We start from the raw sequence: 24,015 nt of genomic DNA, 5'->3' as shown, positions 1-24,015 counted from the left end.
ACAACATCATAACTCACTCAAAACGAAGACAGAACACACACACATACCCAGGAAGCCAAACAGTATAACACACGCAGTCGCAGGAGCACGACACAACAAAACCACAGTAAGTATTATTAAAAAACTATAATACCACAAGTATTAAATAAAATACGGAACGCGATATTAATGAATAAAAAATTCACGTTACAGACACACAAGATAGTGAAGGAGTGCTCCAACAAAGGAGAATGGGCGTGACTGACGTAGTGAGGGGCGACGTAGCGATGTGGTATCCTGAACAATTTTAATATTTTTAAAGTTGGACAATGTATATGATAGATACATATTTTAGTTATTTTAATGTGTGAACATGGCATGCAATGAACTGGTTTGACGTGGATAAGTAAGCACCTGAAGATGGCATTATTATGCCGAAACATGTAGTGCGAGGGAGAGAAGGAGAAAAATGAGTGTATGCACTGCAAGACGGATTAAATAAATCATGAAAAGTATCCCTGTAACAGGCCGTGGAAGCCCATAGAGTTGTGAGATGTTGAGGTTCCCACATTTTCTAGACAATTGGCTCATAAATGGTGGCAAGGTTGTCAGCCCTGCGTGACAGCCGCCCTTTGCCCCCTAGAATATTTCAAGAATATTCCTGGTGCTCTTTTCTGTTAGAGGCTGAGTCGACTCCGGGGCAATAGTGCGGCTGGAAGGATTAGGTCTATTGAAAAAATCCAATGACCTCATCGGGACTTGAATCCGCTACCATCCGGCATGTAGCATTTTTTTTAATTCGCATAGGGGGGGTGGATTCCAACTTGGTCCACTCGGCACGGCGGCCACTGACGGCTTGTAGCATAGTGCCTCAACCAACTACGCTACCGCGTGCCCCTGTTGTAGCATAGTACCGCAACCAACTGCGCTACCGCGTGCCCCCTTGAGCATAGTGCCTCAGCCAACTACACTACCGCGTGCCCCTGTTGAAGCATAGTACCGCAACCAACTGCGCTACCGCGTGCCCCCTTTTAGCATAGTGCCTCAACCAACTACAGTACCGCGTGCCCCCCTTGTAGCATCTAAGTACCCGAACAAATTACTTGTAGAAGATTATAATAAATATATACTTTAAATTTAGGCGTCCGCAGTAGCGTAGTTGGTTGAGGCACTATGCTAAAAAACGGAAGGGCGCGGGTTCTATTCCCGATGATGTTATTGGATTTTTCAATTGACCCAATCCTTCCAGCCGCAGTATTGTCATGAGATCGACTCAGCCTCTAACAGAAATGAGTACCAGGAATCATCCTGGGGGTAAAAGGCGGCCGGCGCATAAGGCTGACAAACTCACTGCCATCTGTGAGTCGATTTTCTAGAAAATATGGGAGCCTCGACGTCTCACAACCCTATGGGCCTTCACTGCCTGTTACAAGGATAGCTATACCTTATTATTGCTAGTGGGATGGGACGAAGTCCCTTGTACTGCGGCCACTTCTGGCCTATTGTACCATAGCTATACCCTACTCTACTTTAAATTAAAGCTGTCTATTAGCTAGTAACCAAGGGAAAGCTCAGTATATCCAAGGCAAGATTCTCGGCATCAGGGTTCGATCTGTAGTCCAGTCCTTTTGGAATGCGAGATTATGAACCCAGTGTCCACTACGCAGTACGCACTCTGCAGAGCCTAACAATTCGCTGTGCTGTCTCACGTCTCTAACCGGAACAAATGCATTCTGATTTATGTGGCCCTGGCGCCTATTTATATCCACTGAAAAATACGTGACGCCAGTAATAAACAGATGAAAATTAGAAGTGTGAATAATGTTATCATTTTTCTTCGCAAGTCAACCTCTAAATCGCACGTGGTTGCCAAGTGAATTTCTACACGTGCCTACTTCTCAAAGGGCATCGGAGTACGAAACACCAGGTCCAAACCCACACATGGATAGGAGTAGGAAACTTCAGTGAGTACAGTCTTCCTCAATGAGGAGCTACTCAAGAAATATCCCAAATTTTATTCAACAGAAAGGTTTAGTACTGTCCACTACTGAGCCACTTCTTTAGCCAGACGAACATATTCCTCATCATTGCGCCCAATTCCTTTAAGATCCACTTTAATATTATACTACCATCAAGACCCTATGTCTTCCAAATTGTCTCTTCCCTTCAGTTTCAGATTTAGGTTCCATGTGAAATATTCATCTCTACCAAGCGTGCTACATGTCCCACACAGTCAGTCCCTCTTATAGTAACTCTAGTCACATTTGGTGAAAAGTTCAAATTATGCATCATTTTCAGCCTGCTGTCACTTCCTCCCTCTTAAACCCAAATATGATCCTCGGCAACCTGTTCTCGCTCGCATCCTGTGTTCTTCCCTCAGGGTAACAGGTAAAGTTATCCCTGTAACAGAGCGTGGAGTCCTATAGGATTGTGAGAATCTAGGCTCCCACTTCTTCTAGACACCTGACGCACAGATGGCGGTGGGATTGTCAGCCTTACGCTCCGGGCGTCCTTTCTCCCCAGGAAGACTCCTGATACACATTTCTGTAAGAGACTGAGTTGACCCCAGGGCCATAGTGCGGCTGGAAGAACTAAGTCAATTGAAAATTCCAAATTGTCCCCATCAGGAATAGAATCAACGATCTTCCAGTTCGTATCATAGTGTCTCAACCAACTATGCTACCACGTGCCCCATCTTCCCTTAGGGCAAAAGAATGAAAGTACCAAGTATTTCAGTTGAGGAGTTGTCTCCCCTGGGATATAACGCCATGCAATCTGTTGAAAGTCAACCGACGTTACGGAGGAACATGTCGCCTCAATTATCAGGTTTGAAGAATGAACCAAGTAAGAGATCAGCTGAAGTAGGTAGCATGCAAAGCAGGAGAACGGACTACACGGCGCTATATCCCAGAAGACAGAACTCTTCATAACCACTGCTCTGAGAACCTCAGTTCCTACACAAGGCTATATCCCAGAAGACAGAACTCTTCATAACTATTGCTGTGAGAACCTCAGATCCTACACGGCGCTATATCACAGAAGACAGAATTCTTCATAACCACCGCTGTGAGAACCTCAGATCCTACACGGCGCTATATCTCAGAAGACAGAACTCTTCATAACCACCGCTGTGAGAATCTCAGATCCTACACGGCGCTATATCTCAGAAGACAGAACTCTTCATAACCACCGCTGTGAGAATCTCAGATCCTACACGGCGTTATATCTCAGAAGACAGAACCGTCATAACCACCTCTGTGAGAACCTCAGATCCTACATGGCGCTATATCTCAGAAGACAGAACTCTTCATAACCACCGCTGTGAGAACCTCAGATCCTACACGGCGCTATATCTCAGAAGACAGAACTCTTCATAACCACCGCTGTGAGAACCTCAGATCCTACACGGCGCTATATCTCAGAAGACAGAACTCTTCATAACCACCGCTGTGAGAACCTCAGTTCCTACACAAGGCTATATCCCAGAAGACAGAACCCTTCATAACCACCGCTGTGAGAACCTCAGATCTTACACAGCGCTATATCCCAGAACACAGAACTCTTCATAACCACCGCAGTGAGAACCTCAGATCCTACACAGCGCTATATCCCAGAAGACAGAACTCTTCATAACCCCTGCAACAAGGACCTCAGATCCAACAGGTATTTCGATTCTTATACTCTATGTGTGTTCTTCATTTTTCTTACTATTGCAGACAATAAGCTATATTTCGCAGACATGAAGAGGCCTACCAGGCAGCCACTGCGTTTGATGAACACACTGTACCCGTACAAATGACCTTCACTGTAACCCTGTCCCAACTTTAATGTCAAAGATCATTTGACCCGACTTAGCGTTCATAGGACATTGTTTATGAGTTAACGTAACATAACTCTAACCAACCTACATTCAGCGAGCTGCATACCTAAACTCTCCTACTTGTTTTCTGGGCAGTAGAAGCCCAACGGTTCATCTACGCAGCAAGGATACTGATTCTTTACCATGAATCACTTCAAGCTGGTTCACTTTCCCACAGATTTCTTTCGTATGGTAAAGTTAAAAGTAAAGCTATCCCTGCGAAAGAACTTGCAGTCCCACAGGCTTGTGAGACGTCGAGGCTCCTACTTCTTCTAGACACCTGACTCACAGAGAGCGGATGGATTGTCACCCTTACGCGCAGGCCGCCCTTTAACCCCAAGGAAGATTCCTGGTACTCATGTCTATTAAAGGCTGAGTCTACCCCAGAGAAATAATGCGGCTGGAAGTATTAAATCAATTGAAACATTCAGTGACAGCATCGGGAATTGAACTCGTGACGTTCCGGCTTGTAGCATAGTGCGTCAACCAACTATGCTACCGCGTACCCCTTCTTTAATACTACCCTCTCATCTATTGTTTCTTATTATTAGTCCTTAACAGAGGTCCTCCAGTAAATATTCTATGTAGTGTACTAGTGTAACATCGTTGAAAGTTCAGCGGAAGTCTTAGCAATTGTTACACAAGATGTCGCACCATTAATTCCCCCTGCTTTCTGCCACATTCCTTTCCAGTCCTACATGTTACAGAATGACCCTTCGAGGTTCGTCTAACGCCATCTCCAATGAATAACAAGTACAAATACGAGTAGTCAATCAAGAATCGCCTTCTTTGTCCAGTTCACTACGCTTCACATATTATCAGTGCTCACAGCATACACAAGAGAAAGGACTGCTCGCTCGTTTGTGACATACTAAATAACTTAGTTCTTGGAAAGTGTTAATGCTGCATTGGTAACTCGAAATTGCCTAATTTCGGATTTCTCATCTCAGTTCTGCATTCATTTTTCTATCATCTGACACTTTTAAATTTGTTCAACATCTCTGCAATTAAAACTTCCACGGATCGCCCTAAACACTGGGTAAATCTGTTTCCTACACTGAAATATCTTCCATGTGATGTCCTTAACAATAAAATTTCTCAGAATCTTGAGTAGAGTTTCTGCAGGAATGGCGTTAACCTGTGACAAGTGTGGTTTGCAATTATGGAATTGTGTGCGGATTTTCCGGAGGAAACCTACCCTTCAAACACCGCACACAAAATAATCAGTCCGTGGTTTTAGTCCGCAAGCGAACTACCGACCGAGCGACCGCCGCTTTTCGGTGAAGTTAGTGCCAACTTTAGCCGATAGAGGGTGTCACGTGGTCAGCGCAACGAATCCCCCCCGGCCGATAATTCGGTTTTCTAAATCGGAGCCGCTACTTCCTTCAAATAGCTCCTCATTTATCCTCACGATGCTGAGTGGACCCTGTTCCAGATCCGCTACTTCTCAGAAAATCTGGTAGCGTTGGGAATCGAACCCGGGACCTCTGGATCTGTAGCCAGGAACTCTGACCACTAGACCACAGAGGCAGTCAAAAATAATCACAGGTATTTCAATTTTGTGAGGTTGGTAGCAATGAAATTCCTTCCTTAGGTAGCGCAGGATGGCAGTTCTCTCCTCGAGACTGTAATGAAGAAAGCGATATAAGGCATTGCCGGTGTGAGATTGGCACTATCTGGCTGAATGCCACCTCCAACAGGAAAGGGGGCAGTCATCATTCAGCAGACTGAGATGCACATCACAAGTGTATAATCGATGAACAAGGAATCGAATATACACGTATCTCCTCTTCTCGATAATGCACACCATGCGATGCCATCGGTACACTTCCTCACTTACTCTTTCTTTATTGCTAGTGGGGTGGGACCAAGTCCCTTGTACTGCGGCTCCTTCTGGCCTATTGTACCAGTCCCAGATGACAGAGTGAGAGTGATTGTGGAGCAGTTGGTGGAATGAAGAGTGGCAGGGGAAACCGAAGTACTCGGAGATAACCTGCCCCAGCGCCACTTTGTCCACCAAATCCCACTTGACCAGACCCGGGATCGAACCCGAGTCGCCGCGGTTGGAAGCCAGCAACTAACCGTTTGAGCTATGGCGCGGCCATACTTACTTACTTACTCATGGATCTGAGCCAATTCAGCGGCTACTCAAGAATTTCCCAGCATTTTTATGGAAGCCGAAGGTTCATTACCGCGTTCATAAGAGCCTTCCACTGGTCCCTATCCTGAGCCAGATCTATCAAATCCATACCATCCCATTCTGTCTCTCTAAGATCTATTCTAATATTGTCCACCTACCTACGCCTTGGTCTTCCCTGTGGTCTCTTTCCTTCAGGCTTTCCCACCAATATCCTATACACATTCCTCGTCTCCCCAATTCGTGCTACTTGACCTGCCCACCTCATCCTCCTTGACTTGATCATTCTAATTATACTCGGAGAAGAGTACAAGTTATGAAGCTCCTCATTATGCAGTTTTCTCCAACCTCCTGTCACTTCATCTCTCTTCGGTCCAAATATTCTCCTCAACACCCTGTTCTCAAACACCCTCAGTCTATGTTCCTCTCTTAATGTCAGAGACCAAGTTTCACACTCATACAGAACCACAGACAAAATTATAGTTTTGTTTATTCTAATTTTTATGTTTTTGGACAACAGACGAGAAGACAAAAGGTTCTGGGCTGAATGGTAGCAAGCATTGCCCGAGTTCAATGGCCTCTTAATTTCCTACTCAATCAGGTTTTGATTTGTTATCGTCGTTCCCAAATATATGAACTGTACCACATTTTCAAAACATCTGTTTCCTATCTTTATGTCATGATTTTTCCCTGCATTTTGGTGACGAGACAGCAACATATACTTAGTTTTCTCTATATTTACTTCTAGACCAACCTCTTTACTTGCGTCAATTAAAGTTTGTGTGTTTTTCTTTATGATATCTACATTATCACCCAGTAGATTCACATCATCAGCGTAGACCAACAGTTGATGTGTTCCATTTAATTTCAGCCCCACCTGGTTTTCCTGGACCTTCCTAATAGCATATTCTAAAGCAAAGTTGAAAAGGAGTGGCGATAAAGCATCTCCTTATTTTAGACCATTCTGGATAGGAAATTTATCAGACAAATGTTTACCTACACGGACTTTACTATACGTTTCGTTTAAACACATTTTAATCAACCTAACTAGTTTCATGGATATCCCAAACTCTATTAGAATATTGTACAATACTTCCCTCCTAACTGAATCATAGGCTTTCTTGAAGTCTATGAATAACTGATGTACTGTCTCATCATACTCCCATTTTTTTTTTATCTGACAAATGCTAAAGATCTGATCTGTAGTTGATTTGTTACGTCGAAACCCACACTGATGATCCCCAATAATTTCATCTACGAGTATATATGGACTTAACCTTGAAAGAAGAATATTGAACAAAATTTTATGTGAAGTTGATAGCAGTTATATCTCTTGATAATTACTACAGTCAGTTTTATCACCTTCTTGTAAACTGGTACAATAACAGACTCCTTCCACTGATTAGGCAAGTTTTCCTTATGCCAAATAGAACTAATTAGATTGTGAATCTTAGAATGTAATTTTTCATCTCCTGCTTGAATAAGTTCTGCCGGAATTTGATCACTACCTTTCACGCTTTCAACCTCAAAAGGGCTAGGATCAGGTATTAACGGCTCAGCTGTATGGATTTCTCTCTGCCTATCAGCACTGACCCTATGTACATTCAATAACTTCACTAAATTACTGCTAGGCTTGTAACGCCCTCTTAAAGTCATTTATTTCTCTATACAAGTCTCTAATGTTCTTGTTCTTACTGTTCATTGCAAGCTCATCAATTTTGTCTTTCAGATATTCCTTCTTTTTATTCCCGAAATGCCTGCTGGTTTCACGTCTTACATTGTTCAGATTATCCACATTTAACTCGCTTGGATCCTGTAACCATTGCAATTTGGCCTGCTTTCTTTGGTCTAGTAATTTTGAGCATCCTTCCTCGAACCATGGCTTATGTTTCTTCGGTTCATAATAACCTAGACTCTCTTTGGCAGACATTTTTATATCTCTGTAACAGTTTCCCAAGCTTTATTAACATCCACCTCAGTTTCCAAGTTTTCCAAAACCTTGAACCCATTTGAGATTTCAACACGATTCTGTTTTTTTTCTCATTTAATTTCTTGAGACTGAACTTCCCCATTTGAACACTGTGTATTGTTTGTTTGCTCACTGGCAGTCTTTCTCTATCCTTTGCCACCGCCAGGTAGTGGTCAGTATCACAATCTGCTGCCCTGAATGATCATACGTCAAATATACTTAGGAGCCCTTCCTATATATTAAAATATGGTCTATTTCATTGTGTATCTTCCCATCAGGAGATGTCCAAGTAAATTTATGGATGTTACGATGCAGGAACATTGTACTTCTGATAGTAAGATTTTTTGATGTGGCAAAGTTTACTACTCTAACTCCGTTATCATTACTAATTTCATGCAAACTGGCATTCCCAACCGTTGGTGGAAAATGTCTTTCCTCCCTACCTTGGCATTGAAATCCCCTAACAAAATATTCATAGGGTACTTTGGGAATTTATCAAATATATGTTCTAGTTCGTAGAATCTATCCTTTATGTCATCAATTTTATTTTCTGTTGGGGCGTGAACATTCAGAACAATGATATCAGACCAGCGACCTTTAACTATTATGTATGATATCCTATCGCTAAAGAACTCTACCCTCTTAACTGCTGATATGATTCTCTTATGTACGAAAAAACCTGTACCTACCTAATTCATGATTTTCATTCCCCTTTCCATAGAAAATATATAGTCTCCTACTGGTGCGATGCCACCTCTGTCCCATCTGACCTCCTGTACTCCAGCTAAATCTAACTTATATTTTAAGATTTCTTCTGCCACTGCCCTGAGAGAACCTGCCATATACATACTCCGAACATTCCAAGTGCCAATTCTCATATCCATTTTCATTAGCTTAGGTCGTTTATCCAAGCAATCCGTCCAGGACCGAGGCTTTGTGTTCATTTTCGTAACATAATAATTTTTTACGATGAGGATTTGTTAGCCCCACGCCCAACCCCCAAGCTGGCGGGCCACCCCTTGTCGGCTGGCCGCGACTGCTTATTCAATATATTCACAGCTTCCCTCCAAAACTGGAAGGCGTCTCCTCCATCCGCAACCTGAGGACGCGCCATGCCGTGGTGACAAGGACCCACCTAACATGGTGCGATGCCATCGGTAAAAGCTTTTCATTCCATAAGGCCCGAAATCGGACATTTTTGCTTGTTGTACTAACCATCCAAGAAGGGGTTTTACTTTATCGGAGAACCACATGACATTCAAGATCCCCGGATAGTCCTCCAGTAGCGCTCAGTACTCCCTCGCAAAAGCATAACTTCTCGCTATTCTATCTTCCTACAATGGTTGACTCACCTACATTTTTTGCGGGAACAAACTTGTTATGCAGTGCTTGTTGAGACCCCAGTATGCTGTGCTAATTTTTTTAATCTTCTTACTACTGCCACGTTGCACCGAAAACTTCTTCCGTACGAACAGTGCTCAGTGTTTATGTCCCAGCGCCCATAATCATACACAGTTCCTGACTCACAAAATTGCTTAACAGTTCACTCGATAGTGCCTCTCGACTGGTCAACACGAAGTCTCACTGATATTATCTCTGCACAGTTTTTTTTTTTAGAGTTAAAGCTTTTGATAACAAATACTTTCTAACCCGTTGTATACGACACCATCTTGTTACATAGCTCGGTGTGTAGTGTTGTGCCCCATGTTATTAATGGGTATGCTTTATCTTAACAAGGGGTCAAATTTATGTTTTATTAATTAGAAAATAATTATAAGTTTTATAAATTTAAATGCGTCGGGTGAACCACAAGTTGGAAACCCGCCGGAAGCCAGAGTTGAGACGCCGTACATTTTTAGCCATCCGGTGTCAGGTGTACTGTCTGTAGAAATTGCTGACAAATTAAGAGACGACACGAGGCAAGTCTCGCCACCGCACAGTTTGCTGACTTTAGGGGTTGTGCGCTAGCAGCTTTCCGTGGTGTTGAATTTCGAGGGGCTCGGACGGGAGGAGCCGCGAACACTCTGACATTAAGAGTCGCTCGTAATAGTCGCGTGGTAGGAAGGAGATGCGATGGAGTCGATGTCTTCCCCTTTTGTAGGCGTGAGTACTTGCCTGTGTTCGGATCACTGATGGTTGTCAATATATGATCCTGGTTCAAAGATTTTGGTTAGTTAATGTGTTCTTAGGATAAAATTGGTTAAATAATTTTAGCTTATAAACCGTGGAGTGTAACAGAGTAATTCTGATTTATTGAGTGATGGTTTAGACACAAGTATCTGGTTTAGTAATTAAGTTTGGGTGTTAATTGTTGGTTAAAACTTGAAAGTTGGTTAAATGCTTCACTATTGGGATACGAAATGTAGGTTTAGCGTATTATGGACAGTTAAATGTAGAAATTTAAAACCAGGGGTTTAATCGAAGGTGCTGTGTATATGAATTGATAGGTTGTTTGATGTACTAGTGGTTTCTTTTATTATATATTACTTTTTGTTGTTGTTTTGAGTACTCGAGGTATTTGTGGATGCCCCTAGTGCAGCATGTTTTCACCGCACTAGTTAAAAGATATCCACGGACGTCAGATAGGGGGTGAGTACAGTCACCGACCCCTGTCAGGGCGCAATAAATTGGTGGTAGCGGTAAGATATAAGAAGAAATTTTAGTGTCGCAATCGTTGTGGCACTACAGTAGAGAGTTCTGTGAAAGTTTTATAAAATCGTGTTCCATAACAAGGAAGTGATTTTAAAGTGTCAAACTATTAAAAAAACACCGTGCACATATGCATTTATATTCCCTGATTTCCCTCTCGTGTTACAGATAGGTTTACTTGTCTGATATGATAATACCAGATTAAATACAATAATCCCTATGAAGCCTCTAGCTATGTTACCATATCTATTGTGAGCAAAGCCACACACGGACAAATAAAATTCTTCTACATGCAGGATCCATCGGCTTTAGACCTAAAGCAAAATTACGGATACCGAAATGTGAGCTGGTTCTCAGAAGCCGCCTGCTATATTTTGTGCAGTAAAGCGTACATAATGCAGGCATATAGGATCGCTAAAATGAGATATACGCTTACAGATGCTCCTATGTAGAAAAGTTACCGGTGTAAGATATTTGACGTTTCATTCCAGACTTGAGACTTCTGTGTACCATGACTGACTGAACTACTTAGTTATTAGTGTAACAAATTTACACATTTTAGAACACTGACACGAGAATTGTAGGCCAAAGTAATCTTGTAGAATATGAGATTCTCATAGTGATGATTACGAAGAATTATACCTTCTGGGATATTGCGCCGTGCAGCCCGTTAAAAGACGAACAAAGTTTCGGAGAAGAGCGTAGCCTCCGTATTTTGAGTAGAAGAGTAAGCCCAATATGAAACCAGCGAGGAATAGGCCACAAGCGTTTGCACTGAGAAGAGTGCACCAACTGTTGATGCACAGTACCTCTAATGTAGGAATACTGCTCCTAGAGGGAATACTACTCTGTTCAAACAGTATCCGACCTTGGGCCGGGGAAAACAAAGTTCTGTATCTGGTTGGTTACAATACCTAATCGCCTTCTAAATACGCCCCTTGTGACTCCACACACTTAGCCCAGCGGTCCTTCCATTGCTGGAAGCAATTCTGGAAGGCTTCTTTTGGAATGGCGTGCAGCTGCGCCGTCGCGTTCTGTATGATGTCAAAACGGGAGCTTTTAGCGGTGTCTTCACTCTCGGGAACAGCCAGAAATCACTAGGAGCCATGTCAGGAGAGTAGGGAGCCTGGCGAACCTGCAGAATGCCGTGCTTGGCCAGGAAACCCTGGATCAGGTGTGATGAATGAGCTGGGGCGTTGTCATGATGCAGCTGCCAGTTGCGTGCGTCCCACAGCTCCGGTCTCTTGGGTCCAACTGCATCACGAAGATGGCGGAGGACTTCTTGGTAGTACTCCTTATTGACAGTCTGGCCTAGTGGTGCGTACTCATGATGCACAATATCCCGGTAATCGAAAAACAGTCAGTATCACCTTCACATTGCTCCGAACCTGTCGTGCTCTTTTGGGCCTCGGGGATGTTGGCTGCTTCCATTGTGACGCCTGGACCTTGGTTTCCGGGTCATATCCATACACCCACGACTCGTCACCAGTGATCACAGTCTTCAGGAACTAGGGATCCCTGTTGGCGCACTCCAGCATGTCCTGTGCGACCTCAAGGCGGAGTTGTTGCTGCTCCGGCGAAAGCAGCTTGGGCACAAATTTTGCCGCCACTCTTCGCATGCCCAAATCCTCAGTTAAAATTGTGTTTGCGGAACCTCTGCTGATCCCAACCTCATCAGCAACTTCCCGGATGGCCAAACGACGATCCTCCATGATCAGTGTCCACACTTTTTCAATGACATCAGCATTTCGGCTCGTTGACGGTCTCCCGGAACGCTGCTCACTGTCCGCCGACATACGGCCATGTTTAAAGCGGTTGAACCACTCTTTAATTTGATTGACCCCCACTGCAGTGCATTGCTGGTCGCGAGTACGTTTACACTGAAGGAACAAGCGAAGGCCCACGGCTCACACATAATGTCCGTCCTTTGTATACATTGTGCAACTCACAAGCCACCTTATGAAATCTTACTTACTTCCTGGTAAAAAGGAAAAAGCAGTGAATTAAAGTTTTGGGTATTCTGATTTTTACGCTTTTAGTTGGAAAACAGGTGAACAAAAGAATCTAATCAGAATGGTGGCAAGTGTAGGATTTGAGGACTTCACAGCTGTGCTTATGCAGGATTCTCCCTGCCTGCTTCATGCTGGTTTCTTGTTTGGCTTATTCTTCAGCTCTGAAGATAGACTCAAATTTCTGCCGACTCTAGACGTACTTTAACGGGTCATATTCCAGAATGTAGAGCTCTCCGCAGTAATCATCTCGCTCTGCACTCACTGTTCTACAAGAGTGTCTACATACGATATCGTTCCTATAATGAAGAAGACAATACACATTGGCATTTCGTGATTAAGGGTAGCCGTTGCCACAAGAAATGATTTATGATCAATCTATTTTACAGGTCGAAATGTATTTCCTGCTGCAGGTTTCGGGTCTCTTGAGACCATCGTCAGGCAGTAATGTATGATACGTCTAGGGTCATTGAACTCCTATTATTATTCCATATTTTGTGCAACGTGTCATGTTCATAATACAGATTGTGCCTCGAGTTACAATATGAGTATTATAATTAAATATAACAAAGACATACCTAGGAATATATGAAACAATTTATTGCATATTGACTTTATATTTCCCCCAAGGTGTCTCCACTTTTCCGTGGTGGTGGGGCTTGCACGACTCTGTGATCTGGAGAGCTATGCCGGCGGTGGTTTAACTACCGGTAGGGTCGCTCATGCTGGAAACGTCAAAGGATAGAGTCCAGGCTAAGAGAGATACCCTGATCCTCCAGAGGGGGGTTGGGCGTGAGGCTAACAACCTCATCCTGTACAAAGAATTTTGTTCAGAAACCTAACAACCAGCCTCGGGTCATCATGCGTGGGTCCACACCTATGACAGCACGCATTGGTTGTGGAGACTGGTTGTAGAGGAGGCCATGGCTCACCCAGGGCTGTAACGCCGGGTGGTAAGTAGGTATTAGATTTATATTAAAGTAATTAAAATGTATTAAATACGTGTATTATATACGTAAAGTTCCAAGGTTAAAATGCCAGTGTAAAGTTATGTTAAGTTGCAGTCTGTGGATCCATGTTGTTAAGCATCCACATTGCGGGAAGGCATAGTGCCCAGGGGTATGATATGTAGATCTGGAACAAATATCATGCATTGCTATTTATGGGAGTTACTTTATGATGACGTGCGTTAACTGTAATACAGTGTGTCCACAAAGTTCCTTCGGGGTTTTGAAAAATTGTGGCGCGCGAACAAACTGAGCTAGCCACATGCAGTTTGCGGCAGATCATAGCGAAACTCTGGAACTTTACTGACCTCAGTAGACCTCGATGTGTGCTCTCTTGGTAGCACGGAGAACGTCCATACGATATTCGAGCTCTTGCCATGTTCTGTGGAGCATGTCCGCTGGAATAGCCGAGATCTCATCCTAACACAGGTCTTCAGGTCATCAAATCCGTTAACTGGTGTTCGGAACGCACCGCTCTTGACATAACCCCACAGGAAAAATCCGCGTTCCTAGACAGGACATTTCCATGAAGATGGATCGGCAGAGACGGCCCAATGCCTTGGCCTCCACGTTCACCAGACATACCACCACTGGATTTTTTCCTGCGGGGTTATGTTAGGAGCAGTGCGTTCCGAACACCAGTTAACGGACTTGATGACATGAAGACCCATATCAGGAATGAGATCTCGGCTATTCCAGCGGACATGCTCCATAGAACAAGGCAAGAGCTCGAATATCGTCTTGACGTTCTCCGTGCTACCAAGAGAACCCACATCGAGGCCTACTGAGGTCAGTAAACAACTTCAAGTGTTTCACTATGATCTGCCGCAAACCGCATGTGGCTAGCTCGTTTGTTTGCGCCCCACAATTTTTCAAATCCCCAAAGGACTCTGTGGACACACTGTATCTGTAAAACGTACGTATTATGGAAGCTGTTGTGTGGGGCACTGCGTACTCATGTTCACAGATATAAAATCGGGTGGTAATTGTCCCATGAGGGCCGAAACATGTGGCAGGAAGAAAATGTCGATGTGTAAAATACTGAATGATTATAAGCCCTCTGTTGTGACGACGGCTAACCTTAATCATCTTTGTTTATGACACACAACAGGATGCACACTGTGAAGATAATGACACTATTCCAAGACTCATTCATGCAAGATTCTGATAAAGATGCATCATGGTTAATTTGCAAACACTGGACATTTTTCTTGGTCTAAATTATTTTTGTGTCAGCTCCAGTTTATAGATGATGATATTAGATTTGACACAGGAAACCGAAGTGCTCGGAGAAAACCTGCCCCATTTCCACTTTGTCCACCACAAATCCCATATGAACTGACTTGGGATTGAACCCGGGCCGCCGCGTTGGGAAGTCGGCATCTGACCGCCTGAGCTCTGGCACAGTCTACATACCTAACCTACCTAAAATCCATTTTTGCACCTTGGCCGCTTTTTTCTGTTTCTTTATTCTATACACAGTCTGTAGGACGCCTTGGACGGGGGATCAGCCAGTCGCAAGGCCGCTTACCTACACAGAGAACAACACAAACACAGAATAAACGCACACAGACATTCATGCCTTGAATGGGATTCGAACCCACGATCCCAGTGTTCGAGCGGACGAAGGGGGTTCATACCTAAGAACGCACAGCCACTGTGATCGTCCTCGCACAGCCTTGTCGATATATTTCGTAAATAACAACGCTTCAGGCAATAGAAATATACCTAATCTGATGGGTCCGTTGGAAATTTGTAGTCTAAATCACTTAAGATGAAGGCATAACCAGCTTCCGAAACATTAGATTCCTAGTACAATTTCTGGTTGACGGGTGAGGTATTAATTCCTAGACACCGTGATGTGTTCACGTTCCAGGTCTATATGCGAATGAAGTAGCGCCATTTGAAACAAATTACGCAGTCTTCTCTGCAATAGCTCTGTGCAGCTTCATAACACAAGCGTAACAAGAATGTCATACTGACAGGAGGTAAAAGTAGACAGCTAATGCTCGCACTACTCACGGTCTGCCAGCTCAACTCGATGTGACGTTGTCAAGGCGCGCTCTGACGAAAAACAACCGTCAGTACTTCACAGACATGTGAGCATATAACTTCTTCTTGCCAGTGCCGTGTTAATTTGTGCACTTATACGTATATCACCGCGTCTCGAGAATTGTGATGATTAACAAGTGACTGTATAATACAGCAGAAAATCTCACAACACAAAACATGTTTATAGTCACGGGTAAACAAGAAATTCTGGGAAGAACTAATCGGTTTCTTTACTTTGATTACGGCATGGACTGCATAGAAAACTACAAAATTTAAGAGACACACAGAAATATGGCCCGCATTTATAACTAGCAACGATGTGGGAGGGGGGACACACAGACACACATACAGCAAGGTGATCTCATAAGCATCCTTTTTAAAAATAATGCAAGTAGGCTAAAATAAGATAAAGATATCCCCTTTGCTTAATTTATTAAGTACCGCCCCAAGAGGACGTATGAGGGAGTGAAGGTAAAGCTCCACCATTCTCGACAACGACATTAGATCGAGGTCAGTTTTGAGCTTCATGCCCTAGCAGCTTTACCCTCGGGGAAAGAGCCCCAGGTACACAACCGATAGGAGGCTGGGTGGGTCACTCAGCCGGTCTGGACGTTATGGAGAAGAGAAAAAGATCTTGCCTCTACCGGCAATCGGACCTCGGCCGTCCAGCACGTAGCTTGTCACTATACGGACTGAGCTCGCCCGGCTCCATCTACGTGAGCGTCGAAAACGGACGCCGTAGGAGAAGTAGCTGAGTTGAAAGTTCCCACAGAAATCCACCGGCCTGCTTGGTCCAGCAGCTAAATTCAGTGACGCAGTTGCGCAGGCATCCGCTGGCTGTGCTCTCTTTCGTACACTTGGAACTGTGGAAAGGCAAAGTGTGTGCTCCAACGGAACAGTGCACAATGGAGTACTTACTGGTGGTTCCAGAGACAGCCTGAGGGGTACTGGAACAGTTTTTATAACAAGAGCATACATGTTTGCAGTTGTACGGGATTAAACTCTGTCCTTTGAATAATTGCAGATTCTTAAGAAAAATTCTAGTTTCTGGGATATAACGTAGTATAGTCCGTCGGAAGTCAACCGACGTTTCGGAGGAACACGTAGCCTCCGTCTCCAGGGCCGAAGAATAAGCCAAGCAAGAAACCAGAGTGAAAGTAGCTGTTTTCTTGCTTCGCCTGTCCTTCTATCCTGAAGACTAAGGCCACATCTTCTTCCGAAACTTCGGTTCACATTCAACAGGCTACATAGCCTTATATCCCAGAAGGCAGAATTTTTCATGACCACGGCTCTGAGAACCTCAAATCTTAATTTTCAGGGATCAAGTCCTAATATATATGTATCTCGAACGATTTTCTTTGTGATTTTCCGTGTCTCTTTACCCATGGTGTTCACGTATTGCACATACAAATTCAATGTTTCATACATAATCACACTGCGTAAACTGTGTCATGTTACTCTGCGCAACCAGAAATAATAATTCTTCTCTCTTGTCATTAGTATCGCAACACAACATGTTAGATTTTGGCTTCACACAGCGCCAATGACGAGTATTATCGCCTGAGGCCGATGAAGTTTACTGACGCCTCGGGAGAAATACCGATTCCATCTTCAGAGTCGAAGAGTATGCCAAGAAGAAAACCGACAAGAAGCAAGCGGAAAACTGAACGAGCTCTGCTTACCGCCCGCGCTGTGATGGTTTTCTTACTTGCTCTTACCTTACTATTTGTCCCTGAAAACAGACGAAGCACATTTCTCCGAAATGTCGGCTAACGATACGGCCTTCAATCCCAAGGAGAGGGGTTTTTCATAATCCAGACCAGTTTTCCTACGATACGTGTTTTTCGTTTCCAACATCCTATTTACATTCAGTCATTGGTCAATAACTCTACAGTCAACTGTAGAGCCTGGCCCTGGCTGCCCTTTCAGTTTCGTAATCCCATGCACACAGTCTGTAGGACCCACAACGCCGCTACCTACATACGGAACAGTACACACATATAATAAATGTACACAGACATCCATGCCGCGAGTGGGATTTGAACCCAAGATTCCAGTGTTCAGGCGGGCAAAGACAGTTCCTGCCTTAGACCGCGCGGTCGCTGTGATCTGCGTATCATATTCACATCGTGACAAGGCTGCACCATCGCTCAGCTGTTTCTTCCTTCTCCTTTTCTTTATTGCTAGTGGGGTGGGACTGAGTCCCTTGTACTGCGGCCACTTCTGTCCTATTGTACCAGCCCCAGATGATAGGTGGGGCTGACTGTGGAGCAATTGGTGAAAACCGAAGTACTCGGAGAAACCTGCCCCAGCGCCACTTTGTCCACCACAAATCCCTTGATCGAACTCTGGCCACCGCGGTGGGAAGCCAGCGACTAACCGCTTGAGCTATGGCGCGGCCCTTCGATCAGCTGGTTAGTCGCCGGCTTCCAACGGCGGCGGCCCGGGCTCGAGCCTATGTCAAGTCATGTGGGATTCGTAGTGGACAAAGTGCCATTGGGGCAGGTTTTCTCCGAGTACTTCGGTTTCTCCTTCCAATCCCCATTCCACTGACTGCTCCACACTCAACATTTATCACCCGAAGTTGGTACAATAGGCCAGTTAGTGGCCGACGTGCCAAGTGGACTAAAAGAACTTCACCGTGACGAATATCAAATAAGATACCACGCAGCGTAACAGGCAGTGTTTAAGTAAAAGCGAGACACTACTAAGCCCCTAATTCCTACTAATCAATATTTCAATTACAACGCACGATCTACAACCACACAAGTATAGTTTGAGGCGTTAATACAGAGAACCAATAAACGGCTTAGTCACATCAGAGCCTCAGTAAACAACTGCCTCACTACATGTAAGCGGCCGTCTCTTACGTGTGACCAGTTAGACAGCGCCCTGGGGGGGGGCAGTAAGCGACGTTGTTAGACAGAAAACGCAGGACTTCAGGTGTTTTAAATTACTTTCGGTATAGCATGCAGCACATCTGTGCAAGGAAATCCACTGACATGCACAATTTCATGAGCCCTCCTCTTGCAAAATATATATATTGCAAGATGGGATGTACAGTCCGGCAAAGACTTTAAAGGAAAGAAAGTACTCATAAAACAATCTTTCCCACCTGATAAAAGCTGAAGTTAAATGTTGACAGTTTTTACTTGCGCCAAAAGCATATGCACACGGTTTTCTCTCTTTCGAGAGGTACTGAAGCTTATGTCTAGTTATGCAATGAAGAAAGACTATAAAATCCTCGGAAATGATGAAATTGCGTTTGCAGGCGACAGTGACCACCGATCACGGTGGCCGCACGGTCTAAGACATGAACTATCTTTACCCTCTCGAACACTGGGATTGTGGGTTCGAATCCCACTCGATGCATGGAAGTCTGCGTGCATTTGTTCTGTGCGATTGTGGCGGCCTTGCGATGGGCTGATTCTCCGTCCAAGGAGTCCTACCGACTGTGTATAGGATTAAGAAACTGAAAAAGCGGCCAAGGTCCAATTAAAGGGCTGTAGAGCCACAGATAGATAGAGAGAGAGAGAGACGACTGTGACTAATCAAAATTAGATTAACAAAGAAATTGAGAGTAGACTGGGTTTGATGAATGCTGCTGTCGTTCTGTTAGGAATCTTTGTCAGCCTGTGACCTATTTGAAGACCCGTAAAGCAGACTGCACTTAGAAAACGCGTGGGAGGAACGAGAAGTTCATTTGTATCTCTGGCTGCAGAACCCCAGGGGACGATATCGCTTGTGAGATAAGCTGGTAGATAATACTACAATGCATCTTGGAGAAGTGTTGTATGCCAAATGAATTACACAAGTTCGAAAGGCACATTAAATAATCATGTACTAGAGCTACCGTCACGTTTCATCTCAGAAATTACCGACTGCATTTTCTGTAAATTACTTACTTACTTCTTCATGAAGCTGAGCCCTTCTTGAGGAGGCGCCAATTCAGCAGCTACTCAAGAATTTCCCAGCATTTTATGGAACCCGGAGGTGCATCACCGTGTTCACAAGAGCCCTCCACTGGTCTCCATCCCGAGGCAGATCTATCCAATCCATACCATCCCTTCCTGTCTCTCTAAGATCAATTTTAATATTGTCCACCCACCTACGCCTTGGTCTTCCCAGTGGTCTCCTTCCTTCTGGCTTTGCCAATAATATCCTATACGCATTCCTTTTCTCCACCATTCGTGCTACATTACCTGCCCACCTCACCCTCCTGGACTTGATCACCCTAATTATACTTGGAGAAGAGTACAAGTTATGGAGCACCTCATTATGCAGTTTTTCTAAGTTATTGTAAGTTAAATGAAATACAAACAAAAGGAACTATATTTCATGGGCGACGTTTCAGAAATTCCTTCTAATATTCATTTTATATTAATTGAAATTATGATTTATTTATTGTTTCCTTAAGATTGTTCCCTTTCTTCACTGTTAACTTCGGAACCCACGCGGGGTGATTGGCTTTGCAACCGTGTAGCTCTGTAACTACAAGGACAACGGGGTATGCAGAATGAGAAATAAAACATTTGGAACATAGGTGCAGCTTGTAGATCACATTCTTACGACTTCCATTCAACAGTGATTCCCGTTCGTTGAACTGTGTCCCTGAGCACGTTTTCAGGTTTGTATAACTTACGAATAGTCACGAACCAGGCTCATATTCCCAGCTGCTGGCACCCCGATGCTCCATCACACGTGAGAAGGTTAACAACGCGTCAGACAAATTGGTCGGCGACATGTGTGATCTTTCTCTTTTGTTTCATTGCTTATACAGATGTGTTACTTCTTCAAAATACAGACATGATGACTGACGGGATTCCAAGGGCTCACGATGACACGCTGTACCAGATGACTAACTAGACCCACCGCGGTCTCTTCAAGTTGAGAGAGATGTCAAGTAGACAAGATCAGACTTGGCCTTGGCCGCTAGCGTGTTGATGCACCGATGCTCACACATGACTGACGACTGCTCTGCGATCGCAGTGTCTGCACTGCTCGTATTTTTAGAGCGCAGAATGAATAAGCTTATTCCCCCCACAGGGTTTGCAATTATCACATCATCTGTTTGCCGCCTCCTTACTGAATTTCTTATTTCTACGATAATGAACACGGAACGGTAGGAGACAATTAGCGTGTAAAAATTTACATTTTGTAAAACAATATTTCAATGCTACTGAAATCTAATTACGCAGCTTGATACTATGAAAACAGCCCTGTTTTGAAAGTTGTAATACTTGTGGTCTATATTCATAATATTGAGACATGGCGCCTCAAATCTAGAATAATTATAATCCATTGCTAGACAACGCTTCGCTAAAACACGTGTTCGCAGCAAAGAATAAGCTTGAAGAATCAAGGGTGTTGCTACGAAATTAAGGCACGTTTCCGTGACAACGAATAGGCAGGCAGTGATAGGGGAACTGCTATTGGTAGTGGTCTCTATTCGGTTCTCCCGGAGGTATAAAGGGGGGCACGTAACTGACCGACTCACGACTGCCTTACTGATCTGAGTCTGACTTTATATACCGGTTGTAAAATGAGACTCAGATCAGTAAGTCAGTCGTGAGTCGCGATTCATCATACGTCATTCGTAAGATATTTCAGAGTTCACCAGTTGAGTGATCAGTTGTGGAGAGTTAACCAGCGGACAACGGGAGCTGAAGAAGTGACCGATTCGTAAATTAGAACCAAGTCAGTCACAGCGGAAGAGAAGACACTCGTAGTCCAGTAAGGAATGGAGTGAGTCTTACGCAGTCATTGATTGTGAGCTGTTCTAATCGACTGTACTTGTAAAGCAGTCAATAATAAAGTCTACAATTTCTTATTAAAAGCGCCACAGCGGTTGTAACGGTTTTAATAAGAAACTGTGTATTTAACACAGCAGGATGCATGACATGAAAAAAAAAATAAAGTCTATCATCCGATCCAGAAACCGTTAATATTAGTCATGAAACAAAGGACACGTGAGACATTGGAGTCGCAAGTGGTTACGAATATAAACACGTGAAAATAGTAATTTGCTGGGCGAAAAATAAAGAACATAAACATTATTATTACGTCACTCTCGTAGACGGTACTGAGGAGGCTGGTATAAAAAAACAAAACAGCAGAAAACTAAGCAGATCCTATACATTCATGTCTCATTACCAGAATGTTGGAAATATCAAAAACACTTCGAAAGTTGGTAAGGTTTAAATAACTGGAAATTGCAGTAACAAACTAAAATTACATTCATAAAAAAAATTAGGAGCATAGCTCTATCTTCTGGGATATAGCGCCGTGGAGGCTACACTCCTTTATTTCCCAGAAGAGAACACTCTTCATAACCACTACCGTGAGAAACTGAAATCCTACAAATTAAGAGGAGATCAAATTCTGGGAATACTTTTTTCTTGGCGCTACAGCCCAAATTTGGGCCTTGGTTTACCTCCATGAAACTGTCCGTTTCACTTCGGATTACTACAATATATCTTAGACATACGGTAGGACTCCTTGGGCGGGTGATCAGCTCGTCGCAAGGCCTGTACCTGTAGACAAACACAGAAAGACGCACACACACAGGCGTACACATACAAACACTAAACATCCATGCCCTCAGTGGGATTCGAACTCACGATCCCGGCTTCCGAGCGAGAGAAGAGAGTGCATACCTCAGACCGCTCGGCTACCGTGACCGGCTCTGGGAATATATACTGCCATAAAAAGGTAAACTTGTCCCTGTGCTTAACTAATTAATCACTATGCCATGAAGACGTACAGGGGCGTGGATGTAGGATCCATGTCTTCTTGATCTCGACAATAGGAGGTTGGTGGTCAGCTTCACGCTCCGACCACTTTACCTCCTGCCGTCCAGTCCCTAGCTAGTCGCTATACCGACTGTGCTATCCCTGCTCCCTATTTGCTGCCATTCAGATCAAAATGCTTTCTCTTCAGTTTGCTAACTAAAAAACGTAAAAATCAAAATATTTAAAACTTGGGTTTACTGCTGTTTTGCGTGGTTTCTTATATTAACAGAAAGAACACAGAGTCGCCATGTTGGAGAAGGAGATGCTCAGGTAAATAGTTGGATCTTACAACGAACGGTGCCTGGACGTGTCCGGAGCTCTGTGCTGCCGACACCGCTCTACAAGGAATGCGCGCAAGCCTCCGAGCAGCAGCGAGCTTCTGTTTAAGCCTACACAGAGGACAGACATGTGCATTAACATTCGGCGGACCCTTCTCAGTGCAAACACTGCCGCCTGCCTCTCGCTAGTTTCTTGCCCTGTAGACTGTGGCGATGTGTTCCTCCGAAACATTGGGCTTTCTCTGAACTACAAGGCATTGCAGCCGGCATTGAGGCTTCTCTCACACACTCTGATGCTGCTGACAACGATATGCGTTTCGTGCGCTGTAACTGTTGCCTTTCGTGCGTCATTCCCATACACCGGTTTCGGCTACACTTGGGTGGCTCCCTGTAAATCTCCCGATATTTGGTAAACAGGACAAATACAAGAGTTTTCCTGGCAGGAGCAAATGGATCGGTGTCAGTAAAAGATTAAAAAATCTTCCTCGTGCCCTTTTACATGCACGCAGTAGAGTAGTTGGTTGAGGCACTCTGCTACAAGCCGGAAGGTCACGGGTTCCAGCCGCACTATGGCCCCGTGGGTCGACTCAGTCTCTAACAGAAATGGGCAAGACAAATCATCCTGGGTGATAAAGGGCGGCCAACACGTAAGGCTGATAACCTTACTGCAATCTGTGAGCCGATTGTCTAGAGAAAGTGTGGGAGCCTCGGCGTCTTCATGGCCTGTTACAAGGATAGCTTTACCTTTTTAGCCACTTATATGGGGCGCGCCATAGCTCAAGCTGTTAGTCGCTAGCTTCCAACCGCGGCGGCCCGGGTTCGATCCTGGGTCTGGGCAAGTGGGATTTGTGGTGGACAAAATGGCGCTGGGGCGGGTTTTTCCGAATACTTCGGTTTCCCCTGCCAACCTTCATTTCACCATATTCTCCATCATCATAATCAGCCGGGAAGGCTACAATAGGCCAATCAGTGGCCGCAGTGCCGAGTGGGCCCAGTTGGACTCCACCCCCCCCCCACTAAGCAAATTACAGACTTATATTATTAAAAATTGTTCCGCAAAATGAGAAAGTAAAATTTTAGGTTCTATTAAACAACGGTAACTTCATCAGATAACATATTATCACGTGATTCAATGACTATAGACGGGGTCTGGATTGGTAATAGGATTTATTTGACACTTACAGAACGTAACTACAAGTAACTACGCCAGTCTCACTGAGTTACACACTTCTAAGAACACTGTAACCACGGCACACATAAAGTCTTCTCCGTTTGCTATATCTTC

At 44.2% G+C, this 24,015-nt stretch overlaps 1 protein-coding gene across 1 annotated transcript in view; it reads right to left on the bottom strand.

Moving 5' to 3' along the window:
• The window catches only part of LOC111861846 (insulin-like peptide receptor), a 122,841-nt gene extending 102,191 nt beyond the window's left edge, over positions 1-20,650 (bottom strand). The window contains exon 1 of the mRNA XM_033750470.1: positions 20,304-20,650. The gene's annotated coding sequence lies outside the window, so the exon portion shown is untranslated. The remainder of the gene's footprint in view (positions 1-20,303) is intronic.
• Between the last annotated feature and the right edge of the window lie 3,365 nt (positions 20,651-24,015).

Source organism: Cryptotermes secundus, unplaced genomic scaffold, assembly GCF_002891405.2.
Source record: "Cryptotermes secundus unplaced genomic scaffold, Csec_1.0 scaffold933, whole genome shotgun sequence".
NCBI lineage: Eukaryota > Metazoa > Arthropoda > Insecta > Blattodea > Kalotermitidae > Cryptotermes > Cryptotermes secundus.
Note: the sequence above shows the minus strand (reverse complement) of the source record. Positions and strands in the feature narration are given on the sequence as shown.